This window comes from Bufo bufo, chromosome 2 (genome assembly GCF_905171765.1).
Source record: "Bufo bufo chromosome 2, aBufBuf1.1, whole genome shotgun sequence".
Lineage (NCBI taxonomy): Eukaryota > Metazoa > Chordata > Amphibia > Anura > Bufonidae > Bufo > Bufo bufo.
The window spans coordinates 352,146,164-352,166,494 of record NC_053390.1 but is presented as its reverse complement, the minus strand read 5'-3'; the positions used below and the strand labels follow the sequence as shown (position 1 = coordinate 352,166,494).

Below are 20,331 nucleotides of genomic sequence, written 5' to 3'. Positions count from 1 at the left end.
CGACCGTGCTGTTTTTTGCGTTCTGCAAACCGCGGATCTGCAAAAAACGGAAACCGCCCGTGTGCCTTCTGCAATTTGCGGAACGGAACAGGTGGCCCATTGTAGACATGCCTATTCTTGTCCGCAAAATGGAGAAGAATAGGATATGCTATATTTTTTTTTGCGGGGCCTCGGAACGGAGCAACGGATACGGACAGCACACGGAGTGCTGTCCGCATCTTTTGCGGCCCGATTGAAGTTATTGGGTCCGCACCCGAGCCGCAAAAACTGCGGCTCAGATGCGGACCATAACTACAGTCGTGTGCATGAGGCCTTGCTCAGATATTTACTGTCAGCAGGTAGAATGATCTTGTCCAAGAACTGGAAGGCTAGCCTGTCAGAGGAACTCACTCATTGGAAACTCTGCAAAGTTCTGAGGTATCTAGATAACCTGGCCAAAATATAGTCTTCTTCAGGAAGTTTAATATAAACTATAGATATACTCAGGGTTGGACTGGCCCACCAGAGTAACAGAGGATCCACCAATGGGCCCAGTCTCTGAAACCATAGTTGTCCCCAAAGGTCCCGGAGAAAAATGCCGTTTAGAGCTGCCTTTGAAGCTCTGCTTACATAAGACAATCTGTGGCCGAATAATTGTCCTGTGTAAAGGGACGGTAAGGGTAGGTTCACACATCTTATAGTTCAATCATCTATCATCTCAAGTTCTAATGAAGGAGTTCATCTTTACCTTTATACATTTTCTAAACATTATTTAAATGAAGCTATATGGAAAATTAAAAATAACAGCATCAAAAATGCTTAAAAATATGTTAAATATGTTAAATATAAAAAGTTGATTTAAAGGGGTTCTGCAGTTCTTGTCACAGGGAATGTGTCATCAGAAAATGACCCATTGCTTAGGCTTCTTTCACACTAGCGTGCTGCGTTTTTTTGTACGGCCGCCTCTCGGCATCTTTGCCGTGCCGCGGCCGCATCTCCCGCCCGTTCCCATTATAGTCAATGAGGCCGGGCCGAGCTTCCGGAAGCACTCGTGTGTGGAACAGCCTGCTGGACAAGCCTAACGCTAGTGTGAAAGAAGCCTTAAAGGGGTTCTGCAGTTTTTTTAAACTGATGATCTATCCTTTGGATAGATCATCAGCATCTGATCGGCGGGGGTCCGACACCCGGGACCCCTGCCGATCAGCTGTTTGAGACGGCAGCGGCGCTGGCAGTAGTACCGCGGTCTTCTCGCTGTTTACCGCAGGCCCAGTGACGTCACGACTAGTATCACTGACCTGGGCGGGGCTAAGCTCCATTCAAGTGAACAGAGTATAGCCCCGCCCAGGCCATTGATACTAGGTGTGACGTCACTGGACAGCGAGAAGGCCGCGGCGCTACTGCCAGCGCCGCTGACTTCTCAATAAGCTGATCGGCAGGGGTCCCGGATATCGGACCCCCGCCGATCAGTTTAAAAAAACTGCAGAACCCTTTTAAGGCTTCTTTCACACTAGTGTTAGGCTTGTCCAGCAGGCTGTTCCACACACGTGTGCTGCCGGAAGTCCGGCCCGGCCTCATTCACTATAATGGGAACGGGCGGGGGATGCGGCCGCGGCACGGCAAAGATGCCGAGAGGCAGCCGTACAAAAAAAAACGCAGCACGCTAGTGTGAAAGAAGCCTAAGCAATGGGTCATTTTCTGATGACACATTCCCTGTGACAAATTCATCTGTAATACAATTTTGGGTGCGTAATCAAAGATATTCACTAGAGGGAGCTAGACTCTATGGCAAAAACCATCAACTACAGCGAGGTAGTGTGCATGTAAGAGGACAATAAAGCTTTGTTAGTGGAGGCTGCCCCTCATCCCCTCCAGCCAGGGCGCTGCATGGATGTGAGGTGACCCCCATCATGTACCACTGGATAACTGAAGGACATGACATTCAGTCACAAACAGTCCTCCAGATTTAACCCATGCTGTGCCTTGTGTACGACGTACAATGCGGGCAGTGTGTGTCTGCAGCAGCACACTGGCTTTCTGTATGAGAATGCGATGGCAGGAAGCAAGTGAAGCAGGGAGGGGGCTCCGCGCCGGGGGCGGGGCCTGCGGTAGTTGCGGTGTGTGTGTGTGTGTGTATGAGTGTGTGTGCCTGCGAGTCACAGCGGCGCCAGGGTAGCGCGGAGTGACAGACCGGTGTCACCATCTCTGCGGCTTTTATACACCGTCGCATTTTGATGTCATTTGACTGAAAGAAGGACAGAGCATGGAAGTGACATGTTGACGGAATGTCAGGACCCAGTGGACCGCAGCATCTATGAGGTGAGCGCCTGCTTCTCTGCCCATAGCCGGCTCCTTCTCCCTCCTCTGCCCTTTCCAGTGTGAACAGGTCCGTTATTAGATTTGCGTTTTATAATGACAGTGGAAAGGGCTGCTTTACGAGCCCATTCACATAGCCTGCGGTTCTCTCTATGGGCATGGACAGACCCTAACTTCATCTGTAAGTTTCCCCTTTCGATTGTAGCCTGATAAGGGAATGTTCACACAGAGTTTTGTCAATTCGTATGGCGCTTGTTTGTTTCCCCGCTTGCGGTTATAAGAAACCGTGCCACCGGGGAAAAAAATAAAAAAAGAAGTGACATGACCATACTTGATGCAGAGTTCCCACTGAAATGGAATAATAAGAAAAATAAAACGCAAGGAGTCCTGGAGTGGATTCCGCGTCAGGGTTTGTTCCGTGTGAACATAACCCAAGACTGCAGGTAAGCAGCCTGGCATCAGCTGGTGAGAAGGGCATATGCCATGGTCTCCGCTGCGGTAGACCTGACATGCCAGTGCTGAACCTCCTGTTTACCTTCTCATCCATTTCTAAAAAACACAGCTCTTCCTCCATCCCCCTCCTCCCAGGGCCACCTTCCCCGCCGGCCTACCTTGGCGCACTGTGTACAAGATGTTTGTCCAAGGATATCTGTCTTTTCTGCCTGGACTTTGCCATTTACTGCAGTGCAGAACGTGCTATTTAGTGGCTCTCGCCCGCTTTCTCCACTTTTGACTTGTTTTCCTCCCCCAGTACTACGGTATGTGAGCAGCATCTAAATCTGCAGAAAACGTCTGGGTGTCAGGCACAGATGCTTGTTTGTTTCCCACACCGTAGACGCCAGCCATTCGCTTCTTGCAGTGAGTCTTGCAGACGAATTGGGCATGTCTCAGATAGAACATCTGGCAGTATAATGGTGGCTATGTAACGAAAGCATTATAGCCTGGTATGTCCTGTACATTAGCCGTCTCAGTGGTTTGTGCAGGCCTCAAGGCTAGTAAACATACCTGTTGCCTGTATACGTATAGCTGTCTTATCTACGTATACTTTATTATTAGCTTCTAAACTGCTATAGGCCAGAGGCAGACTGGCCATAGATACTGCCAGCCGGGTACATACAGATCTGATGCTAGGGGCATCAGGTACTTATGCTCCTGGCCAATGGCTGCAGGTGCCCTCCTGAATTCAACTGTTGAATACTGCTGAGAGGGCAGGAGTATTTTATGTTAGGGCTCATGCACACGACCGTATGTATTTTGAGATCCGCAAAAAATACGGATGACGTCCGTGTGCATTCCGTATTTTGTGGAACGGAACAGCTGGCCCCTAATAGAACAGTCCTATCCTTGTCCGTAATGCGGACAATAATAGGACATGTTCTATTCTTTTGCAGCGCAGACTAACGGAATGCACATGGAGTAACTTATTTTTTTTTCCGGACCCATTGAAATGAATAGTTCCGTATACGATCCGCAAAAAAAATGGAACGGAAACGCAAAGAAAATACGTTTGTGTGAAAGAGCCCTTACACTGTGGTATTTGGTTCTGCTGGGGCAGTATTTTGTGCTATTGCTGGCCCCGCCTTCTTTTGTTGGTCCTGCCTACTTGCATTGCCCCGCCTACAACATGGGGCCACTTCTAGTTTTTTTTTTTTTTTACCAGGGATGTCTGCCCCTGCTGAAGGCTAATAATCTGATGGTTCCATATTTCTATGCATGCTCATTTCTATATAGTTTGGGTTTTTCTTTCAAAATATAGGGGGTCATTTATCAAACTGGTGTAAAGTAGAACTGGCTTAGTTGCCCATAGCAACCAATCAGATTCCACCTTTCATTTTCCAAAGGAGCTCTGAGAAATGAAAGGTGGAATCTGATTGGTTGCTATGGGCAACTAAGCCAGTTTGATTAATGACCCCCCATAGTATTTAGTCTAACTTTTTGTAAATTTGTGACTGTGCCTGGTCGTACGTTACGTCCAGTCATTGGAGGACCACCCTTTATTTCCAATTTTCTGGGCTCTCTTGGATCACAAAACCCTTCATGTTTTCTGTGGAACATATGTTGGCTGATTTGTATCCTCCTGCATCTAGGATAATGTTACGGCTACATGGAGACATTGGTCACACGTGTGCCGTGACCGTGACCTCTGAATCGCAAAAAATGCAGCTTGGATTTTTGGCGATTCAGGGGGTAGCAGTGGCGGCACACATGTATCTTGAGCTGCAACCCCATTCATTTCTATGCAATGCCCCTGCAATACTGACCATCACCAGTGTAGCCGTACCCTTAGGGCCCCTACCCTCGAAGGAAACCATAGAAACAACTCACAAAATTTTCTATGGCACATGGGTTTTTTCCGCATTTTTGGGGCATCTTTTGTAAACAATGTGTCTGGCGACTACGATTTTTTTTCAATGGCATTTTTACCCTATAAGACAAGGAGATATGAAAATACCCGAAGAAACGCCAAGACCTGTAGCATGCTGGGTTTTTGAAAATAATCCAGGAAGACAAAAAAAACACCATCTAATTAACAAAAACACCAGCTGGAAAAAAAACGGTTCTATGTCCTGCATTTGATATTTCCCATAGATCTGGAACATGAACAGCAGAATCTTTTAGTGCAGCACCGTATCTAATGATTGTACTCAGTAGGGTTGTGATGCAGCCCGAAAGATGCCACGACTGATAGACGTTTGCCTCTCACTTCTTTTTACAGCAAGGTGTAGACCAGTTACACAAATGTTTTTGGTTGCGTGACGTTTCTGACGCTTGCTGTCTCTGTGTAGCCCCGACCCATGTGATTCGAGATTCGTTTGGGTGAAATAAGGCATGCCCTAGATATTTCTTTTTTCAAACGTCTGGCCAGTATTATGAAATGAGAAAAGACTGGTGGTAGTACACACAATACGTTTGATTGTGGCAAATGAGGTTCAATGTGGACAAATGCAAAGTTATGCATCTTGGTAGTAATAATCTCTGTGCTTCATATGTCCTAGGTGATGTAGCACTCGGAGTCACTTATAGAGAAGGATTTGGGTGTCCTTGTGGATGGTAGATAAAATTACAGCATACAATGTAATCAGCTGCTTCTAAGGCCACCAGGATATGGTCATGCAGTAAACGAGGCATGGACTCGCGGGGCAGGGATGTAATATTACCACTTTACAAAGCGCTGGTGCGGCCTCATCTGGAATATGCAGTTCAGTTCTGGCCACCAGTCCATAGAAAGGATGCACTGCAGCTGGAAAAGTACAGAGGAGAGCGACTAAACTGATAAGGGGCATGGAGGGTCTTAGTTATGAAGAAAGATTAAAATAATTAAATGTATTTAGTCTTGAGAAGAGACGTCTAAGGGGGGACATGATTAACCTATACAAATATATAAATGGGCTATACAAAAAATACTGTGAAAAACTGTTCCATGTAAAATGCGCTCAAAAGACAAGGGGGCACTGCCTCCGACTGAAGAAGAAAAAGTTCAGTCTCCAGAAGCGTCTAAGCTTCTTCACTGTAAGAATCTGTGGAATAGACCTTCTCAGGACGTGGTCACAGCAGGAACAGAGGACAGTTTTAAAAAGTATTTAGGCTACTTTCACACTGGCGTTTTGGCTTTCCGTTTGTGAGATCCGTTCAGGGCTCTCAGAAGCGGTCCAAAACGGATCCGTTTTGCCCTAATGCATTCTGAATGGAAAAGGATCCGCTCAGAATGCATCAGTTTGCCTCCGTTCCGTCTCCATTCCGCTTTAGAGCCGGACACCTTGCAGCGTTTTGGTGTCCGTCTGACGAAACTGAGCCAAACGGATCCGTCCTGACACACAATGCAAGTCAATGGGGACGGAACCGTTTTCACTGACACAATATGGCGCAATAAAAAACGGATCCGTCCCCCATTGACTTTCAATGGTGTTCAAGACGGATCTGTCTCGGCTATGTTAAAGATACTACAAACGGATACGTTCTGAACGGATGCATGCGGTTGTATTATCTGAACGGATGCGTTTTTTTTTTGCAGATCCATGACGGATCCGCACCAAACGCAAGTGTGAAAGTAGCCTTAGATGAACTCATAACAGTAAATGACATAATGCTTAGTGTATGAAAACGTGTAGAAATCTCACTTCCTTCTGGGACTCGCCTCCACACCTATCCCTTGGTTGAACTTGATGGACTTACGGTATGTCTTTTTTAACCGTATCAACTATGTAACAATGGTATATTTATTTTAAAGGGAATTGTAGAGACAAGAAGAACAAGCCATGTTGGAAAGGATCCAAGAAAGTCTGTAGGACTACCAGCCTCAGGTCAACTAGTGATGGCCACAGTGGCATTCAGATCTTCTCTGAGATGCAGTGCTGGGGGTAATAGACTCATACGTGCTTGGACTGCGGAGTCCTGGGCTGTTTTGACAGTGAAAACATTGCTTTTGTTGACTGTATGGTATATTGGTTGCAATTTTGCTTGCTCCAGGCGGACAATGAAAGTGTGTTGAGTTGTGACCCTAGTGATGAACGCTGTATGCCTCATGAAATGGTCACGTAGGAGGCACCTGGCATACTTTTCTATAAGCAATAGTTAAAGTATAAGCTAAATGAGTTCATGTTACAAGAGCTATGTTGTTATATTTCCTATGTTGCTACACATTATGTTGTACTATGGCTGTGCAAAGCTGCAGAGCAAGATCTGTTGTCACCTCTTGGTAGACTAAAAGAACAGGTAGCTATGAAAACAAACTGAAGTGGCCTCCTGGCTACAGAAGGAAAAAAACACTGTCGAATATTGGGAGTTTTAGAGTCCAAAAGTAGACATCTTCTGAATAATATCAACTACAATGTGACCGTTGGTGGGTCAGAGGTGATGTTCAGCATGTAGGTCTTACCAGTCCCATGAATGTTTTACTCCAAAATGTGCCGTTTGTGGCCCCCTTACCTTAGGAAAGATTAAAGGGGTTTTCCAGGCTCCTGATATTGATGACCTAACCTTAAGAATAGGTCATTAATATACAATCAGTGAGGGTCCAACACCCAGCACCCCCAGCCATACTAGGTTACTGCATCTCAACTCCCATTTAAAGGGGTTGTCTCACTTCAGCAAATAGCAGAGGACGTTAATACAAACTACTTACTAATGTATTGGTATTATCCATATCGTTTCCTTTGCTGGCTGGATTCATTTTTCGATCACATTATTAACTGCTCGTTTCCATGGTTGCGACCACCCTGCAATCCATCAGTGGTGGTCATGCTTGTACACTATAGGAAACCATCCTATGCACAGTCCCAGCCACCAGAGAGAGGCCAGCACTTTTTCCTATAATTTGCAAGCACGACCAGGGTGGTTGTAACCATGGCACGAGCAGTGCATAATGTGATGGAAAAATAAATCTAGCCAGAAAAGGAGGCAATATGGATAATAGCAATACATTAGTAAGTGGCTTGTAATAACTTTCTTTGCATAATAAAATGCAATTTGCTGAAGTGAAACAACCCCTTTAAGTGAATAGGAGCTAAGCTACAGGAACCCAGCACGGCCACTACACTGTAAACAGAACTGTGCATCCTGTTCCATTCAAACTAGTAGTTCCCGTGCAGGAGGCTGCAGGGAACATCTGATCAATGGAAGTCCAGGGTGTTAGACCCTCAACAATTGGATATTGATGACCCATCCTGAGGCTAGGACATCAGGAGCCTGGAAAACCCCTTTAAAGTGTAGTGCACATGCAGGTAGCATGTTATGGAGGAAGAGAAACTGAGCAGATTGATATACAGTATATATTTTGATTGAAAAGATTCAGTAAAACTTGTATTTTATACATTTATATCTCTGCTTTTTCTTAGCTCAGTTGTACACAGGGGAGGTGTTATCAGTGACTGAAAGCTATCGTTGTATGCACATTTACACAGAGAATGCTATCAATCACTGATAACGCCTCCCCTGTGTACAGCTATCAGTGAATGACAGCTATCTCTGTATACACACTTACACAGAGAATGCTATCAATCACTATCTGGTATCTGCACAGACAGATCCACATCTATAATGCAAACGCTTGTATCTGTCACGAGGGTGTCAAGAGCCACGTCTGACTCCGTTATACCCGGGGTCAGGAAGTCGCAGCGGGTGGCTGCGCGCTCTATGTATAAAGATAGTGCTGTTTCTTAATGGTAGCTTTCTGGGTTTGCCTTGCAATCCTTTTTGGCTCACTCAGGGATCCGTAGCTTCTTCTCCTCAGCTGTTTCTTGTCCAGCACTCCCAACCTCCTTATATTCCCCTCTCCCACTTCTCTGGTTGCCAGATATAGAGCTTCCTGCCTGGACTTCTATACTGACCCACTGGAGCTGAGTCGCTGTGATTCCTGGTTGTTGTTCCAGAACGTTACCCTCCGGATCCCTGTTGGGCTTTTGTTGTCTGCTGTTTTCGCCCACCTGGGTGTATGTGTTTGTCTGTATTGTCTGTCCTCTCCTTGGTGTTTTCCTTTAGTGTCAGTGATGCGGACTAGTGATCCCACCGCCCTATTCACTACGTAGGGCTCATCTCAGGGAAAGCCAGGGTTTAGGCACGTGATCGGCGTACGGGTGAGGAACCCGTCTAGGGACGTCAGGGCAGTCAGGTGCCAGCCGCAAGGTGAGTCAGGGGTCACCATCTTTCCCTCTCCCTTGGACAGGGCCTTCCCATTTCCCTCCCTTTGCGTCACGTATGTGATCGGCACGCCGGTCATGATAGTATCCCTTGAGAACAGATCCGTTTGCATTATTCTTTTTAAAAAAAGTCTAACGGATCCTGACTTACATTGAAAGTCAATGGGGGACGGATCCGTTTTCAACTGCACCATATTGTGTCAGTGAAAACGGATCCGTCCCCATTGACTTACATTGTAAGTCAGGACGGATCCATTTGGCTCTGCATCGCCAGGCGGTTTTGGTTTCCGCAGCGTTTTGGTTTCCGCATCCAGAGTGGAATGGAGGCGGAACGGTGCCAAACTGATGCATTCTGAACGGATCCTTATCCATTTAGAATGCATTGGGGCTTAACTGATCCGTTTTGAACCGTTTGTGAGATCCCTGAAACGGATCTCACAAACGGAATTCAAAACGCCAATGTGAAAGTAGCCTAAGTTTACACACTTACACAGAGAATGCTATCAATAACTAATAACACCTCCCCTGTGCACAACTATCAGTGACTGACAGTTATCTATATATATATATATACACTTACACAGAGAATACTATTAATCACTGATAACACCTCCCCCATGTACAACTATCAGTGACTGACAGCTATCTATGTATACACATTTACACAGAGAATGCCATCAATCACTGATAACACCTCCCCCATGTACAGCTATTAGTGACTGACAGCTATCTATATATATACACTTACACAGAGAATGCTATCAATCACTGATAACACCTCACCTGTGTACAACTATCAGTGACTGACAGCTATCTATGTATACACACTTACACAGAGAATGCTATCAATAACTGATAACACCTCACCTGTGTACAACTATCAGTGACTGACAGCTATCTATGTATACACATTTACACAGAGAATGCCATCAATCACTGATAACACCTCCCCCATGTACAGCTATTAGTGACTGACAGCTATCTATATATATACACTTACACAGAGAATGCTATCAATCACTGATAACACCTCACCTGTGTACAACTATCAGTGACTGACAGCTATCTATGTATACACACTTACACAGAGAATGCTATCAATAACTGATAACACCTCACCTGTGTACAACTATCAGTGACTGACAGCTATTTATGTATACACGCTTACACAGAGAATACTATCAATCACTGATAACACCTCACCCATGTACAACTATCAGTAACTGACAGCTATCTATGTATACACACTTATACAGAGAATGCTATCAATCACTGATAACACCTCCCCCATGTACAACTGTCAATGACTGACAGCTATCTATATATACATGCTTACACAGAGAATGCTATCAATCACTGATAACACCTCGCTGTGTACAACTATCAGTGACTGACAGCTATCTATGTATGCACACTTACACAGAGAATGCTATCAATCACTGATAACACCTCCTCCATGTACAACTATCAGTGACTGACAGCTATCTATGTATACACACTTACACAGAGAATGGTGTCAATCTCTGATAATACCTCCTTCATGTACAACTATCAATGACTGACAGCTATCTACAATCATGGCCGTAAATGTTGGAACCCCTGAAATTTTTCAAGAAAATGAAGTATTTCTCACAGAAAAGTATTGCAGTAACACATATATTTTGCTATACACATGTTTATTCCCTTTGTGTGTATTGGAACAAAACCAAAAAAGGAGAAAAAAAGCAAATTGGACATAATGTCACACCAAACTCCAAAAATGGGCTGGACAAAATTATTGGCACCCTTTCAAAATTGTGGATGAATAAGATTGTTTCAAGCATGTGATGCTCCTTTAAACTCACCTGGGGCAAGTAACAGGTGTGGGCAATATAAAAATCACACATGAAAGCAGATAAAAAGGAGAGAAGTTCACTTAGTCTTTGCATTGTGTGTCTGTGTGCGCCACACTAAGCATGGACAACAGAAAGAGGAGAAGAGAACTGTCTGAGGACTTGAGATCCAAAATTGTGAAAAAATATCAACAATCTCAAGGTTACAAGTCCATCTCCAGAGATCTGGATTTGCCTTTGTCCACAGTGCGCAACATTATCAAGAAGCTTGCAACCCATGGCACTGTAGCTAATCTCCCTGGGCGTAGACGGAAGAGAAAAATTGATGAAAGGTGTCAACACAGGATAGTCTGGATGGTGGATAGGCAGCCCCAAACAAGTTCCAATGATATCCAAGCTGTCCTGCAGGCTCAGGGAGCATCAGTGTCAGCATCAGGAGACCCAGGAGGACCCCACTGCTGAGACATAAAAAAGCAAGACTACATTTTGCAAAAATGAACTTGAGTAAGCCAAAATCCTTCTGGGAAAACGTCTTGTGGACAAATGAGACCAAGATAGAGCTTTTTGGTAAAGCACATCATTCTACTGTTCACCGAAAACAGAATGAGGCCTGCAAAGAAAAGAACACAGTACCTACAGTGAAATATGGTGCAGGTTGATTGATGTTTTGGGGGTGTTTTGCTGCCTCTGGCACTGGGTGCCTTGAATGTGTGCAAGGCATCATGAAATCTGAGGATTACCAACGGATTTTGGGTCGCACTGTAGAGCCCAGTGTCAGAAAGCTGGGTTTGCGTCCGAGATCTTGGGTCTTCCAGCAGGACAATGACCCCAAACATACGTCAAAAAGCACCCAGAAATGGATGGCAACAAAGCGCTGGAGAGTTCTGAAGTGGCCAGCAATGAGTTCAGATCTAAGTCCCATTGAACACCTGTGGAGAGATCTTGAAATTGCTGTTGGGAAAAGGCGCCTTTCTAATAAAAGAGACCTGGAGCAGTTTGCTAAGGAAGAGTGGTCCAAAATTCCGGGTGAGAGGTGTCAGAAGCTTATTGATGGTTATAGGAAGCGACTGATTTCAGTTATTTTTTCCAAAGGGTGTATAACCAAATATTAAGTTAAGGGTGCCAATAATTTTGTCCAGCCCATTTTTGGAGTTTGGTGTGACATTATGTCCAATTTGCTTTTTTTCCTCCCTTTTTTGGTTTTGTTCCAATACACACAAAGGGAATAAACATGTGTATAGCAAAACATGTGTTACTGCAATACTTTTCTGTGAGAAATACTTCATTTACTTGAAAAATTTCAGGGGTGCCAACACTTACGGCCATGATTGTAGGTATACACACTTACACAATGCTATCAATCACACACAATGCTATCAATCACTGATAATACCTCCTCCGTGTACAGATATCAGTGACTGACAGCTATCTATGTATACACACTTACACAGAGAATGCTATCAATCACTGATAACACCTCCCCCATGTACAGATATCAGTGACTGACAGCTATCTATGTATACACACTTACACAGAGAATGCTATCAATCACTGATAGCTGCACACAGGAGAGGTGTTATCAGTGACTGACAGCGATCTATGTATACACACTTACACAGAGAATGGTGTCAATCTCTGATAATACCTCCCTCATGTACAACTATCAATGACTGACAGCTATCTACAGTATGTATACACACTTACACAGAGAGTGCTATGAATCTCTGATAACACCTCCCTGGTGTACAACAGAAGTCAGAAAAAGCAAAGACTTAAATGCTTAAAGTGCTAATTAAACTTAAAGAGGACCTTTAAGGCCAAGATTAGGAAATGTCATTGGACAATTTTTTTTTAATGGATATGCTACTTCGTTGCCCTGCTGTGCAGTCGTTCTGTTATGGCTCTTTGTAATGCTAATTCATAGCATGGGTACAGGGAGGAGGAGATGGCAGTGTTTCTCAGGGGGCGTCTCCTTCTCCCTGGCTGTGAACTGTCGAATTTCAGCCGACTATGCCACAGCTTATAGAGAAAAAACAGCTCATCTTCTCCCTGCCATTGGACAGCTGGTGAATATACAGAGGTTGACTTACCAGGACTTTATGTCTATGACTATAACCTCATGTGGCAGATGTGGTAGTTCTATGCAACTGAATGAGGCTTGCAAAAATCTGTGCTGCAGAAACAACCCCTTCCAAATCCATGGAATGGGTTTTGCAGTAATTTCTGTGAAGATAACCTATCAGGGCACATGGATGTCATAGTAAAAGGGTTTCAGCTTCTTAGGGTAGTAAGAGACGAGTATCATGAAATGAGTCAGGTACAGGACTCCTCTCAGGATAATTTGCATATGTATCAAATCGTTTTTTTAACACAATAAAAGCACACAGAGCTATGGGGACTGGGTATTGCAGATGTGCTTAGAGGCCATCTAGCAACCCATGTCCTCAGCTCTATACCCAAAATCCCGGTGACAGGTTCCCTTTAAATTATTATCTGGAATATGCATCACCTACTGTAGTAACTGGCATAATGTGACATTCCTAATGGATGCAAGTAACACACCTACAGTGTTGTATTCTGTCTAACTACAGTCTCCTGTGTCTATGTACCCAGTCATTGTCTAGCATCTTAATTGCCCAGGTAATGTAATCTGTGCTGGCATGACAGAGAGTTAAAGGGAGTCTTTCACCACTGTTCGTTCTCATATTTCCAAACCTAAACATACCTTTATGTGCTGTTCCCACTGTTTTTTGCACCTAGTTGTTAGTCAATATGCAAATTAGTATACAAAGTCCAAAGGGCTGTACCTGTCAGTAAAGGAGCCCGGCCGCATCCATTCAAATCAGAGGGAGGAGCGGGCACGATTCGAATGGGCTCTTTGTATACTAATTTGCATATTGATTAAATATTGTTTTTTGGGGGGCCAAAACAAGGGGGAACAGCCCATAAACGTACATTTGAGATTGGTATGAGTATGAGAACTATAGTGCACTGGGAACTGTTTAAAATGCACCATGATGGTGAGAGACTCCCTTTAAGGGTAAATGCACACGTTCAGGTATTATGTGCGGACAATCCGCACTGAAATCCGCAGGTGTTGGCAGGAAAATCTGTGTGGTCAATCTGCATCAATTGGTGCGGATTTGCATGCGGATTTGAAGTGAATGGAGAAAATCCGGTCGGATAAAATAAGATAAATTGACATGCTTCGGATTTTAAAACCAGCACCATCGGTAAAAATCTGCACGGAAAGAATCTGCATCATGTGCATGAGAATATCAAATTCCCATAGAATACAATGTACATAACCTACGGTGTGGATTTTCCGCATGCAGATCCGCACGCAATCCTGATTGTGTGCATTTACTCTAAAGTGGTTTTCTGAGACTTTTAGGCTGGGTTCACACCTGAGCGTTTTACAGCGCGTTCCTACGCGCTGTAAAACGCTCAACAGGCAAAAATCAATGTTTCCCTATGGGCATGGTTCTCACCTGAACGTTTTACAGCGCGTACGAACGCGCTGTAAAACGCCCCAAGAAGTACAGGAGCTTCTTTGGGGCGTATTGTCGCGCGTATTGTGGCAGTTCTGCATTGGATTAATCACACATACACGCGTACTACGCGCGTTTCCAAAATACAAAAACGCCCCAAAATACGCCTCAAAAACGCCCGATAAAAACGCCTGTTTTTATCGGGATAGGTCATCACCAGGGGTGTAGCTATTGTGGAAGCGGCTGCTACAGGGCCCGAACTCAGAAGGGGCCCGCCCAGGAGGGGAACTGGAAGATTTTATTCTTATTTTGCTGTGGGGTCCAGTCAGTTCTAGTTCCTCCACTGGTCATCACTATCTGATTGGTGCCTCCTCACAGCTTAGCCTAGGCCATATGATGTCACATTCATCAGTCACATAGCCTAGGTGCAGCTCAGCCCCATTGAAGAGAATAGGGCTGAGCGCCAGTGCCTTCTCAAACAGCTGATCAGCAGGGGTCCCGGGTGTTGGACCCTCACTGATCATATACTGATGACCTGTCCAGCGAATAAGTCATTTGTATAAATGTCTTGGAAAACCCCTTTAAATATAATTTCCTAGTTCCCCTCCTGGCACAGCCGAACCTCCCGAGACAAGACACATTGGGAAACAGCAAGATTCTCATTGGCTGTGATCAGCACGAAAGCCGGTCTTTCTTTGCGTCGAGTGTTTCTAGGTACATTCCACTGCAGCTAAATATTATCCCATATATTTATTTGGGTCTTTAAGTAAAATAAATACATTGTTTCAGGGCACAGTCTGTTCCAGCTCACATAATATAGCTGCAGAGATTCCCCAGTGAAGGCAGCCATAAAAGCACTGTCAGCTCCTATTTTTCTCAAGGCATTGAAAGTCTTGATATACTGCTCGTTCGGCGCACACGTGGCTTTAACCGTCAGCATTTAACAGAGCTCGTGCTTAGTCTGACTGCCTCTATAACAGCCTGGCTCAAGAAAATCATCCGGAATAAATAGGCGTTCCTACAAACTCTGAAAGCTATAGCCTCTAAGAGAAGTGCTACTGATGACTGCAGGGGCCCTTTTCTGTGGTTTTCTGGTGTGGAGCCTGTACACCACTAACATCCGGTGGCTGGTACGCTATACAAACACACACGTACATAGCAGAGGAGAGTTTGTCAGACGTAGAGCTCCTGTTTATCATTTGGCTCAACTCCCTTGGATATTTTATAATGTGTAATCTATGGTTGTACATAGGCCTGCAGGTCAAGCTATCCTATTGCAAATTGAACTGGTTCAAAGGAGAGGTGGAGTGGTTGTCCATATCGACCAAGCAGCTTACAGTCTTATTTTATCGGCTTTTTTTAATGAAAGCTTTGTGATGGTAACTTTTGATTGGTGTTTTATTTTGTATCCAGATCCAGCCATTATAACTTTAATTAGGCATCCGGTATTAAGATTCCTTAAAGAGGTATTCCGGTTACATTAAGTTATCCCCCCCTATCCTACCTCCTACCCCTGGGACCCCCCCACCAATCACAAGAACAGGGGGCCCGTATCCTCTGCAGCCCTCTGAAATGAACAGAAAGGCCACTTGGGCATGTGTGTGGCCACTCCACTCATTTCAATGGGAGTCCCAGAGAAAGCCGAGTACAGCGTTTGAGTCCAGCGCTCTTTTAGGATAACTTAATGTTATTGGAATACCCCTTTATTGAATAAAGCTGGCCGTACACATTAGATGAACGTTGACCAAACCTGCCGATTTCGGTGAGACTGGCTGGCCATCTAGTTTGTTTAGGAAGAGTCCTGTCTCTCCCCCGACACCAGCTGTAAAAGGAAAGATGAATCAGGCATATTTGAGTTCAACATGCTCAGCCCTTTGTTCTCATGGTGGTGCCTGGCAGCAGCTTATTTCCCTACCCTGCTGAGAACACATGCATGCTCGCCTGAGATGAGTGTGCATGTGTCATAGGATGTGGGCAGGTCTTGACCGGTGCCTTGTTTAGTCTTATTCAGTTTGCCAATGGATGTGTGAAGTGTTTTGACCTGGCATAGGTTTCAAGTCTTAGAAAAATGGAAATATTGCCCTAAATGTACTCAAGAACAAGACAAAAGTGAGGACAAGTAGAACAACTACCACCTAGGGATCTCCAGCAACCTAATACAGTACATTATGGTGAATGTGCTACTCAGGGGCGTACATAGAAATCATTGGGCCCCCTAGCAAGAATCTGAATTGGGCCCCCTAACTCTGCCCACTACCCACCCCTGGCCCATCCCACCTCCTGCCCTGGCCCCTCCCCTGCCACACCCCCATTTGCCAATTCCACCCCATTTGGAATTTTTTGCCCCCTTCCCACTACATTGTATGCCATTTTAAAGTACAACTTGTCCTGCAAAAAATAAGCCCTCATGCAGCTATGTGAACGGAAAAATAAAAAAGTTATGGCTCAAGGAAGATAGGGAAGAAAAATGAAAATGGAAAAAAAGAAAAACCTCCGGTATCCTAAGGGTTAAAGGGGTTATCTAACCCCTATTATGCCTCCCAAAATGCCCGGGCACCGCATACAGATAATACTTATGCCTGGTGGGTGGGTGCAGCCAATAGTAGGTAGTGTCGGAAATGAGCCTCCCTACCGTCACCTGCGATGCTAGGGAGGCTTGTTCCCATCGTGGCTTGCTATTGACTGCCCCCCACGTCGCTGGATGTTTTCATCCGCGCAACGGTTTGGATGCAGTGACTGATGTGCTGGGGTGGGGGGGGGGCCTGTAGGCTCATAGAACTAAGGAGTACGGGGGGGGTTAAAGGGGGGATCAGACACGGATACAAAATACGGTCGTGGGCTTGAGGCCTTAGTATGGCTGTAATATTCAGTGACACTATGCGGTAGTAATTTGCCTGTTCTCAAATGTGGAAAAACTGGCTCTAGGTTTCACTTAGCTTTTGTCCATACCTCTCGCCCTCCCCCCGCGCTCCACCAAGATAGATAACACAGCATACACTTGCATCTTAATTTCCATTTAATTCCTTTTTCTGAAAAATGTACAAAAAAATTAATAAGCAAAAAGAACACTTTCCTATACTCACGCACATCATAAAACATGGCGTGTAAGGGGCTTAAAGGAGTATTCCAGTGATAAATTATAACCTATTCATTGGACAGGCGATAACTGCTGGGAATGGTGTGGTCAGGGATCACCAGAATGGGGTGGGGGATTAGCATGTACCCTGCAGCTAAATTCAAAGTCACCAGGACCCACATCCAGGACTGAGGACAATTTATTACTGGAATACCCCTTTAAGTTCAGCTAACCTCTGGGCAGTGCATCTGAAGCATAAGCATACAGACTGAGGGTGGTGGGCTTCAGGTGTCCATGTAACACAATGCCAGTGGGCAAACACACATCTTTGGCACAGGTCTGCACTATGGTTACACTACAGTGTATGGCTGGGTACTTCGTTCTGTACACAGCCATATCCCTGAGGTAGTGACAAGAGCTGGCCAGAAATACTAGTTTCTGTTCAATATCCCAGAGACGTGCCCATAGGCTTTCATAGCTATATGTGCCCAGTCACCAGGGCAGGGCCAGTTCTCCCCAGACACACTTCCTCCTATAAGCCCAGCACCTCTGGTACAGCCTGGCTGCCAGTCTCCTAACACCCGCTCACCATGTACGGGCTTATTCTACAAGGCACTGTCGTGATAGATGCCGCTCATTGTGAAAGCGGCTCACTGCGCTCAGGCCGGAAAGAGACATCGGTCAGATACTGGAGGAAGCATGGAAGTGGCCCGCGGGCCCCATAGCAACGGCATGGTCTGCCTATATAGGCAGTACGCCACTGGTGCTACTGTTGTAAACTTTTAAAGGGGTGGTCCAGAATTAGGAAAACAAAAAGAGTCCTGTACCTGTCCATGCATTGTGCCTTGTATTGCAGCTCAGCTCCTTTGAAGTGAACGGGGATGAGCTGTAATACCACACACAAACTGCGGACAAGTGTGGTGCTGTTTTTGTCCTGGACAACCCCTTTCATATATTTGATTTTGTCTTCAGATGCATTGTTCTTTGATAGTCTCAGTTTTCCTTCATCCACAATGCAAGTTTGATCACGAGTATCCTTGGAAATTGAGTTGTCCCTTTACGTGAAACAAAAGGACTAATGTAGATTTAAAGAGAAAACACAACAGTCTTGTCATTAGTCAAGTCATGTGGCGGTATGACATTATTTTGTTGCTTATGCATTTATTTTATGGCTGTCCTCCCACAATTGGCGGTAAAGTACTGCTAATCATGTCATATAGCCGACATGTCATAAAACATGCTCTGTCGTCACATTCTTCTATTATTATTCTTGGTAATATACCATGTAGTACAATAAAATGTACATTGCAGATGTTACACTGCCTTTCCTTCAGCATAAGGGTGCATTCACACGTCCGTATGTATTTTGTGGCGCACATAATGCAAATCCGCAAAAAATACAGATGCAGACCCATTGTAACAAAGCCTAGCCTTGTCCACAAAACGGACAATAATAGGACATGATCTATCCTTTTGTTCTATTTTGCGGGGCTGCGAAATGGGCATACAGATACAGACAACACACAGTGCGCTGTCCGCATTTTTTGTGGCCCCGTTGAAATTAACGGGTCTGCATCCGATCCGCAAAAAATTCAGATCGGATGCGGAGCAAAAACACGGGGCCTAAGGATTGCCATGTAGACCATGTTAAATGGTGTAATGCCAGTTTCCCAGAACCAGAGACACATGCTGTAGACATATCTACAACAAACGCACTCCAGCAATGCTCCATTCACGTCATAGAGCCAAGTTCTAGATATAAATCTTATTTTCAGGTCATGTCCTGTGTTTATCCTGGCAACACTTTGACATTATCCCAGATATTATACTTGTGACTGCTTAGAATAGCACCAGATAGCACCAGGAATGCAAGTGCAGGACAGAATTAATGGATCGGTGCGGTGAATACATACAGATACTGACAGGACATATTGTGATTTCTCACTGTGCGATGTTTGTGATCTATAGCGCCTTGAAAGTTACTCTCCCTAGGTTACAATATGTATATGAGTATGTGAGTGACCAGGAAGAAACATTCACACCACCATATGTATTTTGCGGCCGGCCTTAGATAGAAATGCCTATTCTTGTCTGCATTTGCTGGGCCAGCAGAACAGAAGTATGGATGCGGCGAGGGCGCGGTGTGCTGTCCGCATCATTTGCAGCCCCATTGAAATAATTGGGACCGCATTGAACGGATGCGGACCCATGAATATGCCCGTGTGAATGTACTCTAAGGCTATCTTCACACTGGCATCATGGCTTCCATTTTTACAGGATCCTTTATGTGTAAGATGCCTGCCCCAGTCAGATGGGGTCTGTCAGGTGTCTGTTGTTTTATCTAGCATCGGCTCCTGTCTCCAGAATGGGCCCCCTGAAGTGAAGGGAGCGCAGCCACCAATCTGTTCACCGCTATGGGAGTTCCAAAAATAGCCGAGCGCTGACGAGGCCGCTTCTGGCAGTCCCAAGGCGCTGAACAGAGAGGTGGCTGCGCTTGTGCGGTTCGCTCTCCATTTACTGCTATGGGACTACTATGGGACTATAGCTATGAATGGAGAGTACGCTGTGCATGTGCTACATGCTCTCCCTTACTCCAGGGGCCCGGTTCTCTAGATAGGTATGGGTCCCAGCTCTGGGACCCATACCTATCTGACATTGCTGGCACATCCTAGCAATATGCCATCAATCTCCCAGATGGGCCAACCTTTTGCAAATTATCGAGAACAAGTCTTTGTCGACTGAGTGCATCTTTTATACATGATGAAAGATTCCCAATTATCGGCTGCACCTCTCCCTGCGCTGCTGATAATTAATAGTTTACATACTTCAGATTGGTCAGTGTAATACGCTGATGCAAACTAGCACGGATCGACGCGTTTATAATTGACTGGTGCTCGTCCTGCAACATCGGGCAATGTAGTACCACGAGCATTGGTAGACTGGGGGCATGGGGTGCTTTTCATGATCAAGTAGATTGGTTGTCTAAAAAGTGGACATCCTGGTGG

At 45.1% G+C, this 20,331-nt stretch overlaps 1 protein-coding gene across 1 annotated transcript in view; it reads left to right on the top strand.

Annotated features, from left to right (window-relative positions):
- Window positions 1-2,087: 2,087 nt before the first annotated feature.
- PIP5K1B (phosphatidylinositol-4-phosphate 5-kinase type 1 beta) overlaps window positions 2,088-20,331 on the top strand; it is a 170,028-nt gene continuing 151,784 nt past the window's right edge. Inside the window, exon 1 of the mRNA XM_040417101.1 lies at window positions 2,088-2,295. The gene's annotated coding sequence lies outside the window, so the exon portion shown is untranslated. The remainder of the gene's footprint in view (window positions 2,296-20,331) is intronic.